A 22,931-nucleotide genomic window follows, 5' to 3' on the forward strand; every position below is an offset into this window, starting at 1 on the left:
TGGGGGCGATGGAGCTGCTGGCTTTGTTGAAGATGTGGTGCGGGAAAGGGTCTGACGGGAATCCGGAGTGGATTGTGCTCATGGTCTTGATGGTGTCATCGATGTTCACGTTGGTCCATGCTGTCAGGGGGTCATGGTCGATGGTGCGCGGCGAGTCCGGTGTGTCGGTGTCTGTTGGGACTGTCCGGGTGTTGAAGCTGTCGTGGATGTCAGCAATCTTGCGGTGGAAGAAAGTGGCAAGGGAGTCGCACAGGGCTTGTGATGGCGGGATGTTGTTGGTGTTGGAGCTGGGGTTGGAGAGTTCCTTCATGATGTTGAAGAGCTCCTTCCTGTTGTGTGCGTTGTTGTAAAGGCGGTCTTTGAAGGAGATCCTCTTGGTGGACCTGATGAGGTGATGTTGGTTGCGGACAGCGTCTTTGTGGGCTGTGTGGCTGTCCGGTGTCTTTTTGCTGTGCCATTTTTTCTCTAGTTTCCGGCAGGTACGCTTGGATGCTAGGAGTTCCGGGGTGAACCAGCTGGTTCTCTTGCTGGTGTCTCTGTGGGTGGGTATTTTCAGCGGGTGAGGGTGTTGGCGCAGTCGTCTTTCCATCGTCTGAGGTTTTGGGCAGTGTCGTCGGTGTTGGAGGGGTCGGTGGGTGGGCTGTGAGCGAGGTTTGCCTGTAGTTGGTATTCAGTGACTTTATTCCAACAGCGGCATGCGATCTGTTGGGTGCGGTGGGTTTCTGGAAGGTGAAGTGGATGCAGCAGTGGTCAGTCCAGGGGAGTTCGGTGGTGTGGCTGAAGGAGATGTGGGAGCTTGAGGAGAAGACGGGGTCTAGCGTGTGGCCGGCGGAATGGGTCGGCGTTGTGATGAGCTGTCCTAGTCCGAGGTTGGCGAGGTTGTCGATCAGAGTGGTGGAGTTGCTGTCGTTGTTCTCCAAGGAGGATGTAGTCAGTGGAGGTCAGGGCGTGCGGGCTGATGAAGGTGGCGATGGAGTCGCTGAACTGGGGTTGGGGTCCGGGGGGACTGTAGACCAGGGTGCCTCTAAGGGTGGTAGTGGGTCCGTGTGGATCTGGAAGTGCAAGTGTTCGGCGGTGCAGAGAGTGTCGTCGGTGCTGGTTGAGACCCTGATGGTGTTCTTGTGAATGATGGCGATTCCTCCTCCTACTCTGTTGGTGCGGTCTCTGCAGGTGATCTTATAGCCGTCTGAGATGGCTATGGCGATGTCGGGTGCGGAGGAGTCGTTCATCCAGGTCTCTGTCAGGAAGGTGACGTCCGGTGATGATGTGTCGAGCAGGTCACAGAGCTCAACGGCGTGTTTGCGTGCGGAGCGGGTGTTCAGTAGGATGCATCGGAGGTGGTTGAGGTCCTTCTTGGTGGGTGCTTCGACAGCTTTGAGGCTGGTGTAGCTGCAGTTCCGGCAGGTGAATGGACCATGGGCGCGTTTCAGTGCGGCCTTGAAGCAGGTGTGGATCCGTCCGGTTTTGAGTGCGTGGAGTGTGCTGGCATCGTAGCGGTGGCGGTCGTCGTGGTGGGCGCGGGGGGCGCCAGGACCAGGGGTTCTGGCACTGGGCGTGGTCCAGGCGTAGACGGGCGCAGATGGGCTTGCCTTAGGTGCACCTTCGGCACGCCAGCGGAGCGCCCGCTGCACACGTCCGCTGCGCGGCAGCACAGCTGCCGCTATATATGCGGAGGTGGAAGGGAGGAGCAGCTAGGAGGGGGGAGGCAGGGGCAGCAGCGAATGGTCAGTGAGGGGGGCGGGGACGCAGGGGATGCAGCGGCGGGAATCGGGAGTGGCGAGCTTGCCGGGGGCAACTGGGCAAGTGTCAGGGCACAGAAGGTAACAGGGCACAGAAGGCAAAAAATGGGGCACAGAAGGCAGAAAAAACGGGGCACAGAAGGCAAAAAAAATGGGGCACAGAAGGCAGAAAACGGGGCACAGAAGGCAAAAAGCGGGGCACAGAAGGCAAAAAGCAGGGCACAGAAGGCAGAAAAAACGGGGCACAGAAGGCAGAAAAAACGGAGCACAGACGGCAAAAAACAGGCCACAGAATGCAGAAAAGACGGGGCACAGAAGGCAAAAAAACGGGACACAGAAGGCAAACGGGCCACAGAGAGAGCAGGCATAGGGGGGGCTTACCAGCAGCAGCAGCGGGCAGGATAACACAGGCGGAGCTGTGTAGTGGGGGAGCGATCTACCTGGCAAGGAATGGTCTCGGCTGCAGCTCCAGCCTTGTACAGTGCTATTAGCCTATTACTAGTGAGCGAGAGGCGATGAGGTGATGGTATTGGTATTGGTGGTGGTGGTGGTGGTGGTATTGGTATTGGTGGTGGTGCTATTGGTGGTGCTGGAATTGGTGGTGGTGGTATTGGTGGCAGTGGCATTGGTGGTATTCAGACCCCCCAGGATATAGCGGCATGGATTAGCAAATTTAGCGGCACAAATATGGAAATTTAGCGGGTTTTTGGCGGCACTTTATTTTACTCATAATCATTCATTTTCAGCCTGAAATTGCGAAATCCTTGATTTATTATTGCCTTTATCAAGGAACGCAAGCGCTTCTGAAAACTGACACCCAGCGTACCCATCATGTCTACCCAGCGTACCCATCATGTCTACCCAGCGAACCCATCATGTCTGATGGAGTCCCCCTAGAATATGTCAAATTATTTGACTATCTAGGCATCAGAATTTCTGACACTTTGAGCTGGAGACCCCATATTCACAAAATGCTGCTTAATTACAAACGAGCCACGGGGGTAATTGCTAAAGAACATCGCTCCTCGAGGAGCAAGCCAATCACTCCCGCACTAGTGATCTATCAGGCCAAAGCAGCAGGTTCGGCCCTATATGGAGCCGAACTCTGGGGTTTTGACAATTTAGAAGAAATTACTCTGTCTGAGAACAAATTTCTGAGAGAACTAGTTTCAATGCCAAGGGGTACCCCTCTGAAACCTCTTTTCAGTGATTTGGGTAGGCGCTCGTTTAAAGACATTGCAAGGCTACGCCCTCTGCTATTTTGGGCCCGCCTATGGCGCACCCCGGAGCTAGCCAAATACACTGAGGGCCTGAGAGAAATCATGAACATTGCAGGCTCCCACAAAATAAGCTGGCTTCGTAATATCAAAAAATCCCTTATCCAGCTTGGACTAAACGATGCCTGGGAGCATGGAGTCCCCGTGAGTAAGGTGGATCTCAAAAGAGCATACTGGGCCTGGATTGATAATCAGGATCTTGGTAATCCCAACCTAGGTAGGTTAACAGAAGCTTTTTACACCTACAGTCTGTTAGTTTTGAGCCTTACCTTGAGTTCATACAAAAACCCAGGGATAGATCACTGTATCTTCAATTCAGACTCGAGATTCTCCCTACTCGTGAATTCACCAGCAAATGGAAGCCTCCCTATCAGACCCCCGACACTTGCCCGATATGTACAGAAAAAGTAGAAAGCATAGCCCACTTCATGTTTGAATGCCCAGCGTACAGAAACCCGAGAAAAAGATGGCTAGGCCCTGCTTGCCGTCTCCTGGGCATTTCGAACTATCGTGTCGCCTTACGTATTCTTCGCTCTGACACAAGTTTGGTGCTAGTCTGTGCCGTGGCCAAATTTCTGGGCTGGTCCTGGACTATTAGAAGCAAATTTAATAGCTCCACTAGTTAATTTAGCAAATTGCGTTTTATATGTCTTTTTAACTGTATTTTAATCAATTCTTAAAATATTTTAGTGTGTTTCTGTTTAACCCAGTCATTAAGCCTTCATTGATTTGCTGTAAAAACTGTTCCCTTGATGAACTTCTATTTTTACTATGCCTGTATGTATATGCTTTTATGATAATTCTTATCGAAATAAAGCTTTTTGACTGACTGACTGACACCGTCCTGAAAACTGCATGTGGCGTGCTGTGTGCTCAACTAACTTTCCTATCCAATTGAGATATATTTTTTTAAGTGATTGTGCGGGGAAGAGCGAGATCACCAGCGTTAACGTTAGATGTTCAAGTATGGCTCACTTTCTTGGCTGTACTAGCCCACTGCATGATGTAACCGAGTAAGCCCTATCTTGTCTTAGCTCCTCGAGGTTCACACGTGCACGTTAACAAAGTTTATTCCTCACTAAGTTAAAAGAAACCGAACATTGCTCTGTAAAATCCGTTATGTGTTCTGCACACACCTTTGCTGTTGCCTTGTGTAGCCGTTCTGTTTATTGTTTGAATACATTCCTGTCTTTTTTTAGGTGTCATTCCATCATAGTTTGGTTCTCTTTACAGATTGGTTACAGGAAATGCTTCAGTGCCACCACTACATTTTAATGGGTTGTTTCTGTCCTTAAATCTTAGTCCTATATTCTTAGCACACATTATAAGCTCCACAAATCTGCTTTGATACTACAATGGTGAAATGTCTTTATACCAAGCATTGCCATACTAACCATGAAGGACATGTAACTGTGTCAGCCCACCAATTTGTCAGTTTGTAAGATCGAGCTCCTAGTTCTTCATTGAAGTTGAGTATTGTGCTAACAGACAGCTGCAACAGTAAATGATGAATTCTAAATGCTAGCCCAAAATACCACCAAAAGAGCAACCCAAGCTAAAAAAGTTTGTGTTTCTAATGGAATGATTGTATAGGTTCTACATTCTTCCGACCCACAAAACGTTGGACAATTGAGCTCAATGAGTGGATTTGGCACAACATAATTTTCCAATAGATTTGCTGAAAAGCCAACAGTGTTACAAGGAGGCCCGAGAGGGAGCTAAATGAACTATTCCAATATTTCAATAAGTACAATTTCTTGCTAAATGCGAATAATGTGTGTAGCTAAGTGTATATTGTGAGACGACAACAAAAACTTAGGTGCACAGCAGATATATACTGATTTGAATCATTAGAGAAGTAGTGTCTCTCTGATATGCTTTCCCACCTGCAAAGAATATATGCCAAAAATACAGGCAATATGATATCAGGTTGCTCTCCGCTATTAGGGTCTACACTGTTGTTCAGGATGCTAGGACCAATTAGGGTTATTTATAACCCTCATGCCATTGAATTTAATCATTTTATCAACCATGGAGGGGTGAACGATTGAGGGGACCCACTTGCATTTGAACCTGTAAGCAAGCCTTAGATCAAACACAAATCCCTGGAGTGGATTTATTTGTCCACTTAGCCACCAGACCTAGCAATTACAATACTCCTGTATGTTTACCATTCATACCATTTTCCACTTTACTCCAGTTTTCCCTTGGGTGCACATTGACTGAACATATATCATACAGGATCACACATCTGGCAGAAAAGCTATTCCTCAGGTGACATAAAATGGTACAGGCCCAGACCTATGAATACAGACCAATCTCTCATATTAAAAAATAAATTCAATCTCAGGCATATGCCTGCAAAAAAGTCTTTCAGGTTGCAAAGATCTACAAACCCAAGCCATTGCTAGAAATATTATCCAGTACATTGAGAGATCATACAGGTATGCCATCTGGTGGCAGAACAATCCCCTAAGATTAAACAGATTGTACAGGCTCACAGAGGTGTCCTCCATGTTTCTAATGTGGAGGCAGACCAAGACCTCAATCCTAAGCCCTGTGCACAATCTCCCCACACATCAACAATGCATCCCCACGGGCTGACAGTGACAGCTCGCAAGCTCAGACGGTGCCAGCTTGCCACAACAGTCAGTGCCTGTGAACCAGGGGTCGCAGCGCATCACAGAGTGGGGATCAGTATATTTCACAAAACATGCACCAATAGCACTTATGTAAAAATCGCTGCTTTTTTTTACAAAAATGCCGATTTCGCTGGCACTTTTGTAAAAATCGCGGCATATTTACAAAAGTGCCGATTTCACAGCAAACCGCGAAATCCTGGAGGGTCTGATTGGTGCTGGTGGTATTGGTGGTGTTTAGCCAAACTATCGGGTTTTAAATTTCGACCTACCATAATATCGTGTTTTTAATATCGTAGGTACAGAATATCGAAGTCAAGAATATCGACGGACAGAATATCGATCCCAAGGTAAGTAATATCGAAGTTAATAATATCGAAGTAATTAATATCGATGTAAGTAATATCGTAAGCAAAAATTTCGATGTCAATAATATCGATATTTATTTAGTGTAATGTAATTTAATATGTATTTTATTTGTATGTTAAAGATTATTGTAATGTATTTTAATACATTTAAAAATAAATGTTTAGAGATTAATAATTATTTTAAATTTAATTTAGCGTTTTAGTATCAGAGCGGGTTGTGGGTTTATAGGGGAATAGGGTGGGAAGTAATTTAATTATAATTAATGAATTAATATGTATTGTTTAATTGATATTTATGATTAATTAATTGGTAATTAATTAATAATTGGTAATTGATTGATTAATTAATTGTTAATTAATTATTAATTGTAAAATTATGTGTAGTGGGTTGTGGGTTTATAGGGGAATAGGGTGGGAAGTAATTTAATTATAATTAATGAATTAATATGTATTGTTTAATTGGTATTTATGATTAATTAATTGGTAATTAATTAATAATTGGTAATTAATTTTATTAATAGATTAATTAATTGTTAATTAAGTATTAATTGTAAAACTATGTTAATATTTGGTTAATTATATACATTATAATTAGTATATTAATAATATTTATTTATTGTTATAGTTAATTAATTAATTAATTGTTAATTAGTCATTAATTGGTGAATTAATTTTATTAAGTGATTAATTGATAATTAAATTAATTATGTGAATTTTTATGTGTAGTGGGTTGTGGGTTTATAGGGGAATAGGGTGGGATGTAATTAAAATAAAATAAATAATGATATATTTTATTTATTTGTAATTATTATTAATTAATTGTTATTAGTTAGTTAAATAGAGTAAATATAAATAATTTATTATTGTATTTTATTTGATGTTATTGCTAATTAATGTATTGTTAATTAATAATTAATAGGTGAATATTTGTAATTTCGTAGTTAATATGTATTCATTAGTCAATTAATAACTATATTAATTATAAAGAATGTATTATTAATTGTAAATAAGAGATACATTGATATTTAAATCTATTGTGTATTTTGTATGTGTAGTGTGTTGTGTGTTAAAGGGGGAATAGTGTGGGATGTAATTTAAATATATTTATTTAAATATTTATTTTACATAATTGGTATTTAATAATAATTATTTTTTAAAAACATTGTTACATGCAATTTTTTTATAAGAAATTATTGAATTGGTTATAATGTTCATAGAATCACTATGCTTTCCCAACTGTTTTACTATCTGGAGTGGGAATAGTAATTTTTACCCCTACGCTATCCAGCGCTTTCCCTACTGTTGCAATCTCTGGAGTTGGAATAGTAATTTTTACCCCTACGCTATCCAGCGCTTTCCCTACTGTTGCACTCTTTGGAGTTGGAATAGTAATTTTTACCCCTACGCTATCCAATGTTTTCCCTACTGTTGCACTCTCGGGAGTTGGAATAGTTATTTTTACCCCTACGCTATCCAACATTTTCCTTACTGTTGTTTTTGTTGAAGTTGGACTAGTAGTTTTATTGTGTCTGATATTTAATATGTTTTGTAATATTTTAGCTATTGTAATATATAATTAATAATAAAAATTATTCAAATTAAAAATATTGATTATTATTTGCTATATGTAATTATTTAATATTTATTAATGTTATTGTTTTATGTGTATAGATGTATTGGTAATTTAAATAAATATTTAATAATTTATATGTTACAGAAATTATTATTAAAAGTAATTATTAAGTAAGTGTATATATTATATATTATATATATATGTTTAATTAAAGTTTTATTTATTTATATATATTTATTATAAATGTTACATATTATAAAATATATTTAATTATGTTTCTTTGATTTATAAGTATTATTTGGTTTATTTTACATATATTTTTAAAGGAAAAAAAAACGATATTTGTGAATTACGATATTTTTGACATCGATATTAAATTATCGATATTTTTGTATTTACCATGTTGTAGATAGGATGTCGATATTCTTGACCACAATATTTTTGTTGCAATATTTTTGTAGGTAGAATTTTTGTCTTTCGCAATTATGTCATACAACCGGTATTGGTGGAGGTGGTGGTATTGGTGGTGGCGGTATTGTTATTGGTGGTGGTGGTATTGGTATTGGTGGTATTGGTAGTGGTGGTGGTACTGGTATTGGTGGTGGTGGTATTGGTGGTGGCGGTATTGGTATTGGTGGTGGTGGCATTGGTATTGGTATTGGTGGTGTTGGTATTGGTATTAGTGGTGGTGATGGTACTGGTATTATTGGTGGTATTGGTGGTAGTATTGGTGGTGGTATTGGTGGTATTGGGGGTGGTGTTGGTATTGGTATTAGTGGTGGTATTGGTGGTGGTGGTACTGGTATTGGTGGCGGTATTGGTATTGAAGGGGGTAGTATTGGTGGTAGTATTGGTGGTGGGATTGGGGGTGGTAGTATTGGTGGTGGTGGTATTTGGGTGGTCGTGTCAGTGGTGGTATTGGTACTGGTGGTAGTATTGGTATTGGTGGTGGTGGTATTGGTGGGATTGATGGTGGTGGTGGTATTGGTGGTGGTATTGGTGGTAGTGGTGTTGGTGGTAGTGGTGGTGGTATTGGTGGTGGTGGTATTGGTGGCTGTGATATTGGTGGTGGTGGTGGTATTGGTGGTGATGATGGTATTGATAGTGGTGGTATTGGATGTGGTGGTATTGGTGGTGGTGGTATTGGTGGTGGTTTTGATATTGATGGTGGTATTGGTATTGGTGGTGGTGGTATTGGATTGTTGGTGGTGGTATTGGTGGTGGTGGTGGTATTGGTGGTGGTGGTGGTATTGGTGGGGGTGGTACTGGTGGTGGAATTGGTGGTGGTGATGGTATTGGTGATAGTGTTGGTGGTGGTGGTATTGGTGGCAGTAGTATTGTGGTGGTGGTATTGGTGGCGGAGGAGGTGGTGGAGGTGGTGGAGGTAGTGCTGGTGGTGGTATTGGTGGTGATGGTAGTAGTGGTCGTGGTACTGGTATTGGTGGTGGTGATATTGGTGGTGGTAGTGGTGGTATTGGTATTGGTGGTGGTATTGGTGGTGATATTGGTGGTGGTATCGGTGCTATTGGTGGTGGTATTGGTGGTGGTGGTATTGGTGGTAGTGATGGTATTGGTGGTGGTGGTGGTATTGGTGGTGGTGGTATTGGTGTTGGTGGTATTGGTGTTGGTGGTATTAGTGGTGGTATTGGTGGTGGTGGTATGTGTGGTATTGTTAATGGTACTGGCATTGGTGGTGATATTGGTATTGGTATTGGTGGTGGTGGTATTGGTGGTGTTGTTATTGTTGATGGTATTGGTGGTGGTGGTGTTGGTGGTGGTGGTAGTATTGGTGGTGGTGGTATAAGTGGTGGTGGTGGTGTTGGTGGTGGTATTGGTGGTGTTGATGGTGGTGGTATTAATGGTGGTGGTGGTATTGGTGGTGGTGGTTTTGGCGGTGGTGGTGGTGTTGGTGGCAGTATTGGTGGTGGCAGTATTGGTAGTGGTGGTGGTATTGGTGGTATTGGTGGTGGTGGTACTGGTATTGGTGGTGGTGGTGGTATTGGTGGTGGTGGAGGTGGTGGTATTGATGGTGGTGGTATTGGTGGTGGTATTGGTGGTGGTGGTATTGGTGGTGGTGGCATTGGTGGTGTTGATGGTGGTGGTGTTAGTGCTGGAATTGGTGATTGTGGTACTGGTGGTGGTGGTGGTATTAGCAGTGGTGGTGGTATTGGTGGTGGTGGTATTGGTGGTAGTGGTGGTAATGGTATTGGTGGTGGTGGTATTGTTGGTGGTGTTGTTAATAAAACAGGCTTTTGAAAACAACCCGTCAGGTGGCTTTAGTACAGATGACATGTAACACAGATGTGCTGTTGTCAGCTTCAGCCCATTAGCACAGGATTATGTGATACCTGAAATTCACATGAGTTAATTAGTTAATCATTTCTAAATCCATTTTAGTTGGTGGGCGGATTTGAAACAGACACAAGATTATGCCAGTTAAAGTAATTGAAAGCAGGTGCCTGTGTTATGGGGCGGCCGTGCTGCTTAAAAAAAGCACAAGCGGTTTCAGTCGAAGCAGCGCATGTCTGGCCTGCAGTAAGAGAAGCTCAATAAAGTAAATATACTAAATAACTACTAAAATACTAAATAACAGGTCCTGTGTAACAACCAAAGTAAAATGGCCAGTCCCCATGGGAGACAGGCCATATTACAATGAAGACAAGGCCTTACTAAGGAGGTACTAACAAGCCTATTAACGAATCTGAAGACAGCATTTACGAAAGACAATGACACAAGCCAATGTAAAATATGGGAGGAGAATGGGCACGGCTTCACTTTCATACTCTACTACAGCAGTCTCACAGAGCGAGCAGCACATGCGCTCCTGCTAGGCTCGACCTAAAGAGCGAGCAGCGCATGCGCGCTCCCGCTAGGCTCGACCTAAAAACAGCTCTCTCCAGGGAGTACATCATTCACCAGAGCTGTCTTACTGTTATTATTGTATCTTGAAAAAATTGGAGCACACAAAGATCTCTACAGGCTGCTTTTGTTCCACCTGTCATCTGACCTCTCTTAAAGACGAAGCTGCAGTGCTGCTTTCCAGTTTCCTCTTTAGTGCTTATCTCTGAGGCCCTGTTTGTGCAAATTGAAAGTGCAACAGAAGAGTGAAACTTTTTTTTAACCCTCCAAGAGTCCCTCCCTTTCGAATGAAAGGCACTCTTTTTTTTTGTTCACTGCTGCTACTAATGATAGGCCTCTAGCTTTTGTTTTATAGTTGCATTGGTTTAAATGATATAGATTCTCAGCAGCTGGGCTGCTGGATATGTAGGGGCCCCCATCACCTCTAAGGTGCAGCCCCACCTCCCCCCCACAGCACCGCAGGGGCATCCGTAACGCCCCTGTCCCCAGACGTACCTGTTTTCCTGGAGGTTGCTTTGGGATGGGTTAGACGTGCTCTCCGTCTCACTAAGCCCGTCTCTCCGTAGGTTCCGACTGTCCCGTTGCTTGGGCTCCCCCTACCAGAAGGCCGCCTTACTGGAGGCCCTCTCCGGAGTTAGGATGAGGCGGGTATTGTTTACTTGGGGGACCTTCACAATGACGGGCAGTTTCTGCCATTCGAGGCGTTGATGGAGCAGTTTGCCCTTACCGAGCACCAGTTTCTTCTTTAAGCTTCCCTGGTTTGGGCCCGGGGCTCCAACCCAGTCACTAACCAACTCCTGTAGACAGCCCCTGCATACTGTAAGTGGGGACCGTCGATTAGTTACCTGACCTGGCTTACTAGGGTTCTTACACACACACCTACTTCACTCCAGTCTTTGAGTGAGACATGGAAGGGAGAGTTTGGCAGACCACTTCGAGACAGGGACTGGGAGTGGGCGCTAGCGTGTCCTAGGCGGATGTCCCATAATGTCTGCCTTAAGCTCATCCAATTCTATGTTCTCCATCTCGCATATCTTTCCCCGCTGCGAATTACACTGATATTTCCTGGTGCCTCTGACCCCTGTCCTTGATGCAGAGCCCGGGCAGATTATCTGAAACACCTTGTTTGGGATTAGTTTGCACACACGTAGACATCGATTGGCATTCAGTACTCACACAGCTTGCGCACCTCGTGGACATCCTAAACCTTTTCTCTTGGAAGGTGGGTACCTTGTGCATCATTTCTAGATTCCGGAACTGCAGGGCTGCTGCCCGATTTCTGGAACTGGCTATCATTCTGGCTCAGGAGGCCATCATGGCCCGCTGGAAGTCTCCGGCTCCTCCCACCTCAATTCAGTTGCTGATGCGATTCACCAGATGGGCAAAAGCTGAGGCTGCGGCGCTGCATGAGGGGGATGCACAGGTTGTTCCATAATGCCCTCTGGCCCTGGGTTGTGTGGCCTTGCTCTCAAAATTACTCGACCCTCATTCGGAGTCCTCCTCTACCTCTGTTTTCCCATCTACCTGAGGACGGTTGCTCATCATTGTTAGCCTTCCCCCCTCTCCTCATCCTCAAGACACATGTACTCACCTTTTGTGCGCAGGGACTCCTGCTGGCTTCTTCTGGCCATGGCCCCTTCTTGGCCCCCCTCTGGGAGCCGTGCCAAGACCTACTTAGGTCTCGCTTAGGCAGCGCATGTGCTGTCATGTCGAGAGATGCAATATACAGTATAGCGGGGGAAGCACCGCCCATTTTCCTCCTAGCTTTACCTATCTTTTTGATTGGCTGAAATCTTAAATGCTGCATTGTGATTGGTTTTTGGCAACTTAGTCCCGCCTCCTGAAGAACATGTTGTCATTTTTCTCCTTTTAACTCACACTATGGTGCCGATCACGATCCGGTAAAAAATGTCCCCGTACGACTCGTATCGGGTCTTTGCACCGTACGAATCGTACAAGTGCCGTACGAACTGGCAATCACGATTCGCATGGTAAAAAGTCCATACGAACCGCACTGGGAATCATTCCCCACACGTCCTCGGGTCGGAAAATGTGTCCGACACGTCCTCGGACGATTTACCTTACAAACGTAAAAATCCAAGTCCGACCGAGGAATCACGATCCATCCCGTGCGTCCGAGCCTACAACCGTATGGAAAAAACACCGTCCGCACCGAACACCTATAGCAACCATGGAGACATGTGCCCGCATACGCGCCCAACACACCCCCAGCCCCCGCACGTCCGACACGTACCCCCCGTATATGTATACCCCCACCCGTCTAGGTACACCCCAGCACGTTCCAGTCGTACCCCCACCCCAGCACGTGTCGTACCACCTTCCATGTACACCCCAGTACGTTCGAGCCCCACCCCCACCCCAGTACATGTCATACCCCCCGTGTACCTACACCCCAGTACGTTCCAGTCGTACCCCCACCCCAGTACGTGTCGTACCAACGTCAATGTACACCCCCCCACCCCTGTACGTGTCGTACCACCGTCTATGTACACCCCAGTACGTTCGAGCCCCACCCCCACCCCAGTACATGTCATACCCCCCGTGTACCTACACCCCAGTACGTTCCAGTCGTACCCCCACCCCAGTACGTGTCGTACCACCGTCCATGTACACCCCCCCCTGTACGTGTCGTACCACCGTCAATGTACACCCCCCCTGTACGTGTCGTACCACCGTCAATGTACACCCCCCTGTACGTGTCGTACCACCGTCAATGTACACCCCCCCACCCCTGTACGTGTCGTACCACCGTCTATGTACACCCCAGTACGTTCGAGCCCCACCCCCACCCCAGTACGTGTCATACCCCCCGTGTACCTACACCCCAGTACGTTCCAGTCGTACCCCCACCCCAGTACGTGTCGTACCACCGTCCATGTACACCCCAGTACGTTCCAGTCGTACCCCCACCCCAGTACGTGTCGTACCACCGTCAATGTACACCCCCCCCCTGTACGTGTCATACCACCGTCAATGTACACCCCCCCTGTACGTGTCGTACCACCGTCAATGTACACCCCCCCTGTACGTGTCGTACCACCGTCAATGTACACCCCCCCCTGTACGTGTCGTACCACCGTCAATGTACACCCCCCACCCCTGTACGTGTCGTACCACCGTCCATGTACACCCCAGTACGTTCGAGCCCCACCCCCACCCCAGTACGTGTCATACCCCCCGTGTACCTACACCCCAGTACGTTCCAGTCGTACCCCCACCCCAGTACGTGTCGTACCACCGTCAATGTACACCCCCCACCCCTGTACGTGTCGTACCACCGTCTATGTACACCCCAGTACGTTCGAGCCCCACCCCCACCCCAGTACGTGTCATACCCCCCGTGTACCTACACCCCAGTACGTTCCAGTCGTACCCCCACCCCAGTACGTGTCGTACCACCGTCAATGTACACCCCCCCCTGTACGTGTCGTACCACCGTCAATGTACACCCCCCTCCCTGTACGTGTCGTACCACCGTCAATGTACACCCCCCCTGTACGTGTCGTACCACCGTCAATGTACACCCCCCCCTGTACGTGTCGTACCACCGTCAATGTACACCCCCCCACCCCTGTACGTGTCGTACCACCGTCCATGTACACCCCAGTACGTTCGAGCCCCACCCCCACCCCAGTACGTGTCATACCCCCCGTGTACCTACACCCCAGTACGTTCCAGTCGTACCCCCACCCCAGTACGTGTCATACCCCCGTGTACCTACACCCCAGTACGTTCCAGTCGTACCCCCACCCCAGTACGTGTCATACCCCCGTGAACCTACACCCCAGTACGTTCCAGTCATACCCCCACCCCAGTACGTGTCGTACCACCGTGAACCTACACCCCAGTAGTTCCTGGCGCACCCCCAACACAACCTCCTAAGTACGGAGCGCACCCCATGCCCCAACATCACGACCGCATGTACGAGTCGTACAAAGCCACACACAAGGACATAATCGTACAACCAAATGGCCCATGTACACACCGTACACACGCTCAAAACGCACGTACACAACCAGGACAAAATAAAACAACACAAGAATACACCATTCGAAAGGCACACAGCCACTAAACATGGCCAACAACCACTAAAATAACACAATCACTGACCTGCAACTGCCAAAAACAAACAGAGGCCCAATACACCACCACTCCTTATAACACACCCACCCAAAATTCAAAAACTGCCACACCCACCCATGGACCAATAAAAAGGGCCAACACACACAAACCATGAGCCTTTGCAACAGACTCACTGCTGCCAGACACCACAGAACCAGACTACAAGCTACACCACACCTTACACTTGCACACCTTCATACGACCACCCTCACAAACACCCTCTCATCACATTCACACACACACACAACCATCCACACCCCCCCCAACATCCACACACCCCCCACACCCACACCATCCCCACCCACACCCCTCACCATGCCCACTACCAAGAATCCAAAGTTCAGTCACCGAGAGTTGGAGGTCCTTGTTGATCAAATCCTCAGAGTCGAGCCACAGATCTTTGGAACATTGGTCAGAAGCACCAGCCAGGCAGCCAAAACAGCCATGTGGCAGACCATCGTCGATGCTGTGAATGCTGTTGCGGACACCAGGAGGACCAAGCAGGATTGCCAGAACAGGTGGTACGATCTGCGGAGGAGGGTCAGAGCCAAGAGGCAGGAGGAACACGACCAGGCCAACGCCACCGGAGGAGGGCCCTCCCGCAGACCCGTACAGTACCATCCCTGGGAGGAGAGGGTGATGGCCATACTGCCGGTGGAGGCAGTTGAAGGAGTAGAAGGACTCCGAGACCCGGGTGAGTACACAAACAACGCACCTCACATGGGGGGAACTGCAACCACAACCAAAATTACTAACAGGCACGCAACCACCACAAGCCATCGCATGACTCAACCACACTCCATGAGCAGGCACATGCCACTGCTGCCACCATGCCCCATGCACCCAGCTGGACAATGTCAAGTCACAGGCCACAGAAGACAACAACACATGACACGGTAACCCGGATGGCGGGAGGCTGGGCACAAAAAATCACATAGTGCGACTCCAAAGCAGACAACAATGCCCTCTGCCCATATGGCCTAGGTCACAGCCAGACAAACACTGTGTCCCAACACAGGAATGACTTGCCAGCAAATGGCGGACGCCTTGCATCAACACATGGGGGTGAAGGCACTGTTTTGCACATGACAGCAGCTAATGAACAGCCAACATTGTGAAAGAGTGGCAGCACACACCACCACAGCAGCAGCGCACAGACACACAGCAGACAAAATGGGTGCCTGGAGATCAGAAACAAAATCACATCAACAGGCCAAGGGCCACTCAAAGATCTGCTAACAGTGTGTGCCCAGGAAGCTGGGCCAAGGTGACAGAGGGTGACACACGGAGGGAGGGAGAGGGGGACACAGAGGGAGGGAGAGGGGGACAGAGAGGGAGGGAGAGGGGGACAGAGAGGGAGGGAGAGGGGGACAGAGAAGGAGGGAGACACAGGAAGACGGACAGAGGGAGGAGGCTGACACACAGAGGGAGGGAGAGGGGGACAGAGAGGGAGGGAGAGGGGGACAGAGAGGGAGGGAGAGGGGGACAGAGAAGGAGGGAGACACAGGGAGAGCAAATCAGTCCTTTGGTGTGTGGGAATGTCTGCTCGTCAGCAGGTGGACTGCGTGCATGTAGACAAGGGTGGCCAGTGCCAGAACCCCCCCTCTTCATCATGGCAAAACGCAGGGCCATGTCACAACCTGTACACGAGCACAAGGACAGCCACCTGCATCATATAAGTGTGTGGATCCACTCCATGTGCACATGTACAGTGCTACAAGGAAGGCGCAAATGCATGGCTCGCCACACCTGCACACTCCACTGCTGACTGCAGTCACACTTGACGCAGCAAGTAAGACTGTGCCACACATAGTTAAAGGGGCCAAATTGGTGCCCAAGGGACACACCCATGCACAAGTGCACTGTGAGTGGAATGCAAGACAGATCCTAATTCCAAGAGGAAATGTGCCAACTTTGAAACGGATGAAACATGGATGTTGCATGGACCAAAATTAACATTTTCTCTCTCACACACAGGTCAACGTCGTGCTGCACCCCCCAACACTGGGGGGGAACACTCACAGGACCCGGATCTGCAGGAGACCGATCCCACCGGCAGCGACCACTCTCACCACTCTGCGGACGACCCCGACCAACCTGGCCCCTCTGGTGTCCAACCACCTGCAGCACCTGCGTCAGGTACAACCGTGCCAACCACCACCCCCACTCCTGCCACATCCCAGGAGACACCCAGGATCCCTGCCCCAACACCACAATGCAGCCAGGCTCGCCAGGAGGGACACGGTGTCCCGGGCACCCAGGAGGAGGCAGGCGACAACGCCAATGCCACCCCTCAGGGGTCCCGGAGACCCGATGTGCCCACAAGTGCAGGCCAGACGCAAGTGGGCAGGGGTGGTGGGAGTGGAGGACGGCGGAGGCGCGAGCCTGACCAGTTGGCTGGGGATCCGGTATTTTCCCATGTCCGTAACATCCTGGACTCATACCGGCAGGACACCACAGGCATGGCCCAGGTTGTGTCCGTCCTCGAGGGGATCAAGGTCCAGCAGGCCCAGCAACATGCGGAGCTAATAGCCTGTCTACAGGTACACCAACGGAGGATGGAGGACAGACAGGCTGAGCAAGTGACGGCGTTCCAGGGGATTCACGCTACACTCCGTCGGATGGCCGACACCATGGCCGACCCTCCCTGTGCCAGAAGGCGGAGAACATCACCACCCACAGGGAGGGATCAGGAGGAGGAGGAGGAAACATCCGACGGAGCATCCCAGACGTCGTCACGGCCTGCTGCTGAGGTTCCCCGCAGGAAGCCGGGTCGTCCACGGAAAGGACCGTGAGGGTGGCTGCTACATCACCATCTCCCAGGACACCTGGCCTGGCACCTGGCCCACTGGAGCAACAGCATCACAGCATCAAGAGACATTCTCTGCCACATGGCCCTGCTGGTCACTGGCTGACCAATGTTGACAAAGACTGTGGCATGGACTCTGAGGATTTCCAATGGCAAGGACACCAACTCCCCTACTGAACTTTGGATTCCCTAATCCCGGAAAGCCCCTCACTTTGTCCCCCCCCCCCCAATAATAAATCACACTATTAAGAGTAGATGCCTGCTGGTAGCATTATTACCTAACATGTGTCTTGTACAGCCTAAACATGCCTGAGTCATCTGTTCACTTCAACCATCCACACCCTGGGGCCTGAGTCTGGCACAGGACACATGGGTCACAGTTTATTAGGCAAGACAGACATGGAGCACCATACACACCCGTGATGGGCAGAACCAGCTGAGGGGGTGGCCGAACAACCGTGCTGACAGACACATTGAGTACAGCAACAGTCATGCGCAGAGGTCAGGGATCCTGGCCAGTGTCCTGGGGGGCGCCCAGGTATGTGTAGACAGGTGGCAGAACCATGTCCTGCAAGCTTGAGTCCGGTGGATGCAGAGAATGGGGTCATGGACAACGTTGGATGCATGGGGATGGCACATGTCACAATACCCACACAGTCATGGACATCATGCCCAATACACAGTCTTAGCACACACACACAGCTTGCATCTTGCCACACGACACATTGACACATAGCCACAATCAGGCAATACCATGCCAGACATGCAGGATGCACCGTGCCAACACACCAGCATTGACTGAGAAGAGGCACCTTTGAGGCATAGGGACACCTTTATTAGTCATGTTTTTGGGATTGCAGAGGCAACTTGAAGTACACATGAACACATCATGTGGAGTAACATGTGGGTCCAACACTGGCACCCCCCTTCTGCAGCACAAATGCGTGATAGCCATGGAACTGGCACACAAGTATCGGCTAACAGCTAAAACCCACAGCTGCACACGGAGAGCCTGACATACACCATAGATCCGCTGATGTGGAAGTCCCACGCCATGCCAAGACAATGTCAACCGTATGTGTCCGAGGGCAGTGTCACACACATTGATGCCATCATCACAATCCACTATCCCATCACTGATGACTGACAACCAGGCAGCCCATCTATTCAGGTGTACCCAGCTGCATGTCGTGTCCCATGGGGATGCCACATGACTGCAGAGGAACCAAACCCCGATCGGGGAAGTGTGCACACATCGTGAACAACAGCCACACCCAATACACCCCAGATGCATCCCTTACCCCATGGAGACTTCCAAACGTGTCCGTGCCTGTAACGCTGAGTCAGCCCACGATGTCATGTCCATGAGGAATAGCAGTGCCACAACAATGCAACCAGCAAACGGCATGCGCAGGTACCTGGGGAAGAGAGACACACAAGAAGTCAGCCACAAAAAGCACAGCCACTTGCATGTGCATTTACTCGACACATGTATGGATGACAACATGCTAGGTCACAATTATGACTGGGGAAATATTACCATCACTGCCACCATCACTCCAGTGACACACCCACACACACCTCTGACCCACGTGCCATACATGCAGGTGGAGACACACATCACAACGCATGCCACACGGGGACCAATGCGTGCACACTCAGACCCTGGTACTCACCACTAAGCAAAGAAGTCGCGTATGAGCCGAGTCCGGATGTCCTCTTGCGGCTCCACATCCTCCACATCACTAGCCCCATTGCCAAGCCCTTCGTCCTCCACGGGTGGATGGTCCTCGTCATGTTGATTCAGGATGAGTGGCACAGCTCTTTCAACTGCCATGTTGTGCAGCATGCAGCAGACCATGAAGATCTTGCAGACCTTCGCCGGGGCATAAGGGAGTGCACCGCCGGTCTTGTGGAGGCACGGGAATCGGCTCTTCAGCATGCCAAACGTCCTCTCTATCACTCGCCTTGTCCGGCCATGGGCGGTGTTATAGCGGAGCTGGGCCGGCGTGATGGGGTTGCGGAGAGGTGTCAGCAGCCAAGGCATGTTGGGATAGCCAGCGTCCCCTACATGGGAAGCACATGGACATCGTTAGAACTGGTGAAGCGGTCGTGCTGGTCGGCTATACAGAATACAGGACAGACAGTCTGTACCCACCAACAACACATGCCCGTTCGTTGCGCAGCTGCATCATCATAACAGGCATCCCGCTACGCCTCATGATGTAGGCATCGTGTGCTGACCCTGGGAAACGAGCACAGATATGTGAAATCACCATATTGGACAGACACACCACAAGGGCATTGATGGAGTGGTAGTGCTTCCGATTGCGGTACGCCACCTCCCGTGCGTGTGGTGGTACCAAACCTACATGTGTCCCATCTATGGACCCAATGACATGGGGCATCCCTCCCAGGGCATAGAATCCACGCTTGACCTCAGTCATCTGTTCAGGGGTTGGGAACTTGATGAAGTCATCCAGGTGAATCAACATGGCCTCCAAGAAATCATGCAGCACACCGCTGAACATGCTCTGGGACATGCCACCAACATGAGCTATGGTATTTTGGAAGGTACCCGTGGCAAGAAAATGTAGGGCAGCCATTACCTTCAGCTGGGGTGTCAGTGCCGTAGGATACCTGTGCTGCGGTTGCAGGTGTGGTGCCAGTCTCGCCGTCAGCTCTGGATCCTGTCATTCTCCTGCATGGTAGCCAAGTCTGGAATTCTTCGGGCAAGAGGCGGCGCTCTGCAGTAATTTGGAAGTGACAACGAAGAGTGAGTGCACTACGACAACAACTCATGTCTACTGAGCACATGTAAATCTGGCAATACACACATGCTACATAGGGAGTCAGGTATGTGCTACATGCCCAGGACACGTATGGATGCAAGGTGACACTCCTTCCAAGACCCAGCTACACACGGTGATTGAGAACCTCCCCATGCCACGCCATGGAAATAGCTGTGTCCCAGTGCAAGTGCACAGCCCGACGCAAGACAGGAGTGACATACACCCACACATCAGCAGAAGTGGGATGCCGATTGCAGAGACTGGTAGCGGAACACTGGAGCCACAGGTCACATGACATTACACTAGTCCAGCCCACACACCTTGCCATGAAGGTGCACATGTCATGACTCACCACACATTCCTTGTGAGGATGCTGACATGGCCTTGTCACGCTACTCCGTGTCCCATGCATACATGTGCACCTCATATCCGATAACACATGTGGTATGGTGTGCGGAACAGTGTGCAATGACAATCTACACACAGCCACATGTTGGTTGCTGCAACGGCTGCAGCTTTTGAGGGTGCTACAACATCAACCTGATGTAAATCCCGGACACATATATGACATAGTCACATTGTGCACTGTGGGTAGTGACAAGTCATGTGTCATGACCCCTGTACCGGGCATCATGGGACACTTCCGTGTGTTGGTGTCCGTGCCATGCCAGTGACGCTCACCCCAAGTGCGCAGTCCCACATGCACACATGTCAAAGGAGTCAAGGGCATGCCTGGCACACATTGCACCATCACACAGTACACCTGTACACATCTCATCATACATCTGGTGCCTTCTCCACTCAGGAGGCATGTTCCACATCACAGCCTGTGACTAGGGGTGGGCGGAATTTGCGGAATTAACCTTCGCAAATTATCGCGAGAATGTTTAAAATTATCGCAAACAAGCAGAAATATCGCGAAGATGCGGAAGTTTTTTTCCGGCATGTTCGCGAGATTTTCTGCATGGTTGCGGGTCGCCAACTTACCCATGTGGTTGCTTGCGGGCGCGGCCATCTTGTTTTGAGTTGTTCTCGCGGTGCATGATCGCGAGAAGAAAGACGTGATCGCGCGACGCATGACGTCACTGCGGGCGCGAACTGTCGCGAGACAGCGCAAATGGCTAAAAACAATACAACATCTCATGGAGAACGCGACCGGATCAAGAAAACTTGTCGGCGAACGCAGGGATTCAGGTAAGGCGATCGCGCGCGCGCGAGAATGTATTATTTTACAGCGCGAGCAAGAAACAAATTATCGCCAAGCTGCGGAAACCGGAATTTTTGACATTTTCGCGCTCTCCGCGGAACGCAAAAATGTCAAATTATCGCAATTTCCGCGAACGGAACGAAATTTTTGCCCAGGCCTACCTGTGACACCTGTGCCCCACACATGTAGTAATGCACAGACGATGCCTTGATGTCCATTCCTGGACAAGTATGTCCATCCATGGACAAGTATGTCCATCCATGGACAAGTATGTCCATCCATGGACAAGTATGTCCGCCCTATTCCTACCTGTGTGTCGCCTATCACCACAGTGATGTGTAAAAACCGCCGTACTGCTGCTGAGAGGGTCTGTGCATGTTCCCAAATCACTGTGGGAGTGCTGCCGTATGTGTACCCATCGTGATGGCGAGCGTACAGGCATTTGTACGGTCCGTAGCACTACGAGTACGCATACGCGTGCAGACCCATAGTGATAGGGCCGTACACACGCATGTACGCTCACTATCACTATGGGTCTGCACTAGGGGTGGGCGGAATTTGCGGAATTAACCTTCGCAAATTATCGCGAGAATGTTTAAAATTATCGCAAACAAGCAGAAATATCGCGAAGATGCGGAAGTTTTTTTCCGGCATGTTCGCGCGATTTTCTGCATGGTTGCGGGTCGCCAACTTACCCATGTGGCTGCTTGCGGGCGCGGCCATCTTGTTTTGAGTTGTTCTCGCGGTGCATGATCGCGAGAAGAAAGACGTGATCGCGCGACGCATGACGTCACTGCGGGCGCGAACTGTCGCGAGACAGCGCAAATGGCTAAAAACAATACAACATCTCATGGAGAACGCGACCGGATCAAGAAAACTTGTCGGCGAACGCAGGGATTCAGGTAAGACGATCGCGCGCGCGCGAGAATGTATCATTTTACAGCGCGAGCAAGAAACAAATTATCGCCAAGCTGCGGAAACCGGAATTTTTGACATTTTCGCGCTCTCCGCGGAACGCAAAAATGTCAAATTATCGCAATTTCCGCGAACGGAACGAAATTTTTGCCCAGGCCTAGTCTGCACGCGTATGCGTACCCGTAGTGGTACGGACCGTACACTCGCATGTACGCTCACTATCACTATGGGTCTGCATGCGTATGCGTACTCGTAGTGGTACGGACCGTACACTCGCATGTACGCTCACTATCACTATGGGTCTGCACGCGTATGCGTACTCGTAGTGGTACGGCCCGTACACACGCATCTACGCTCACTATCACTATGGGTCGGCACGCGTATGCGTACTCGTAGTGGTACGGACCGTACACACGCATCTACGCTCACTATCACTATGGGTCGGCACGCGTATGCGTACTCGTAGTGATAGTGAGCGTAGATGCGAGTGTACGGTCCGTACCACTACGGGTACGCATACGCGTGCAGACCCATAGTGATAGTGAGCGTAGATGCGAGTGTACGGTCCGTACCACTACGGGTACGCATACGCGTGCAGACCCATAGTGAT

The sequence above is a fragment of the Triturus cristatus genome, chromosome 3_1, assembly GCF_964204655.1.
Source record: "Triturus cristatus chromosome 3_1, aTriCri1.1, whole genome shotgun sequence".
Lineage (NCBI taxonomy): Eukaryota > Metazoa > Chordata > Amphibia > Caudata > Salamandridae > Triturus > Triturus cristatus.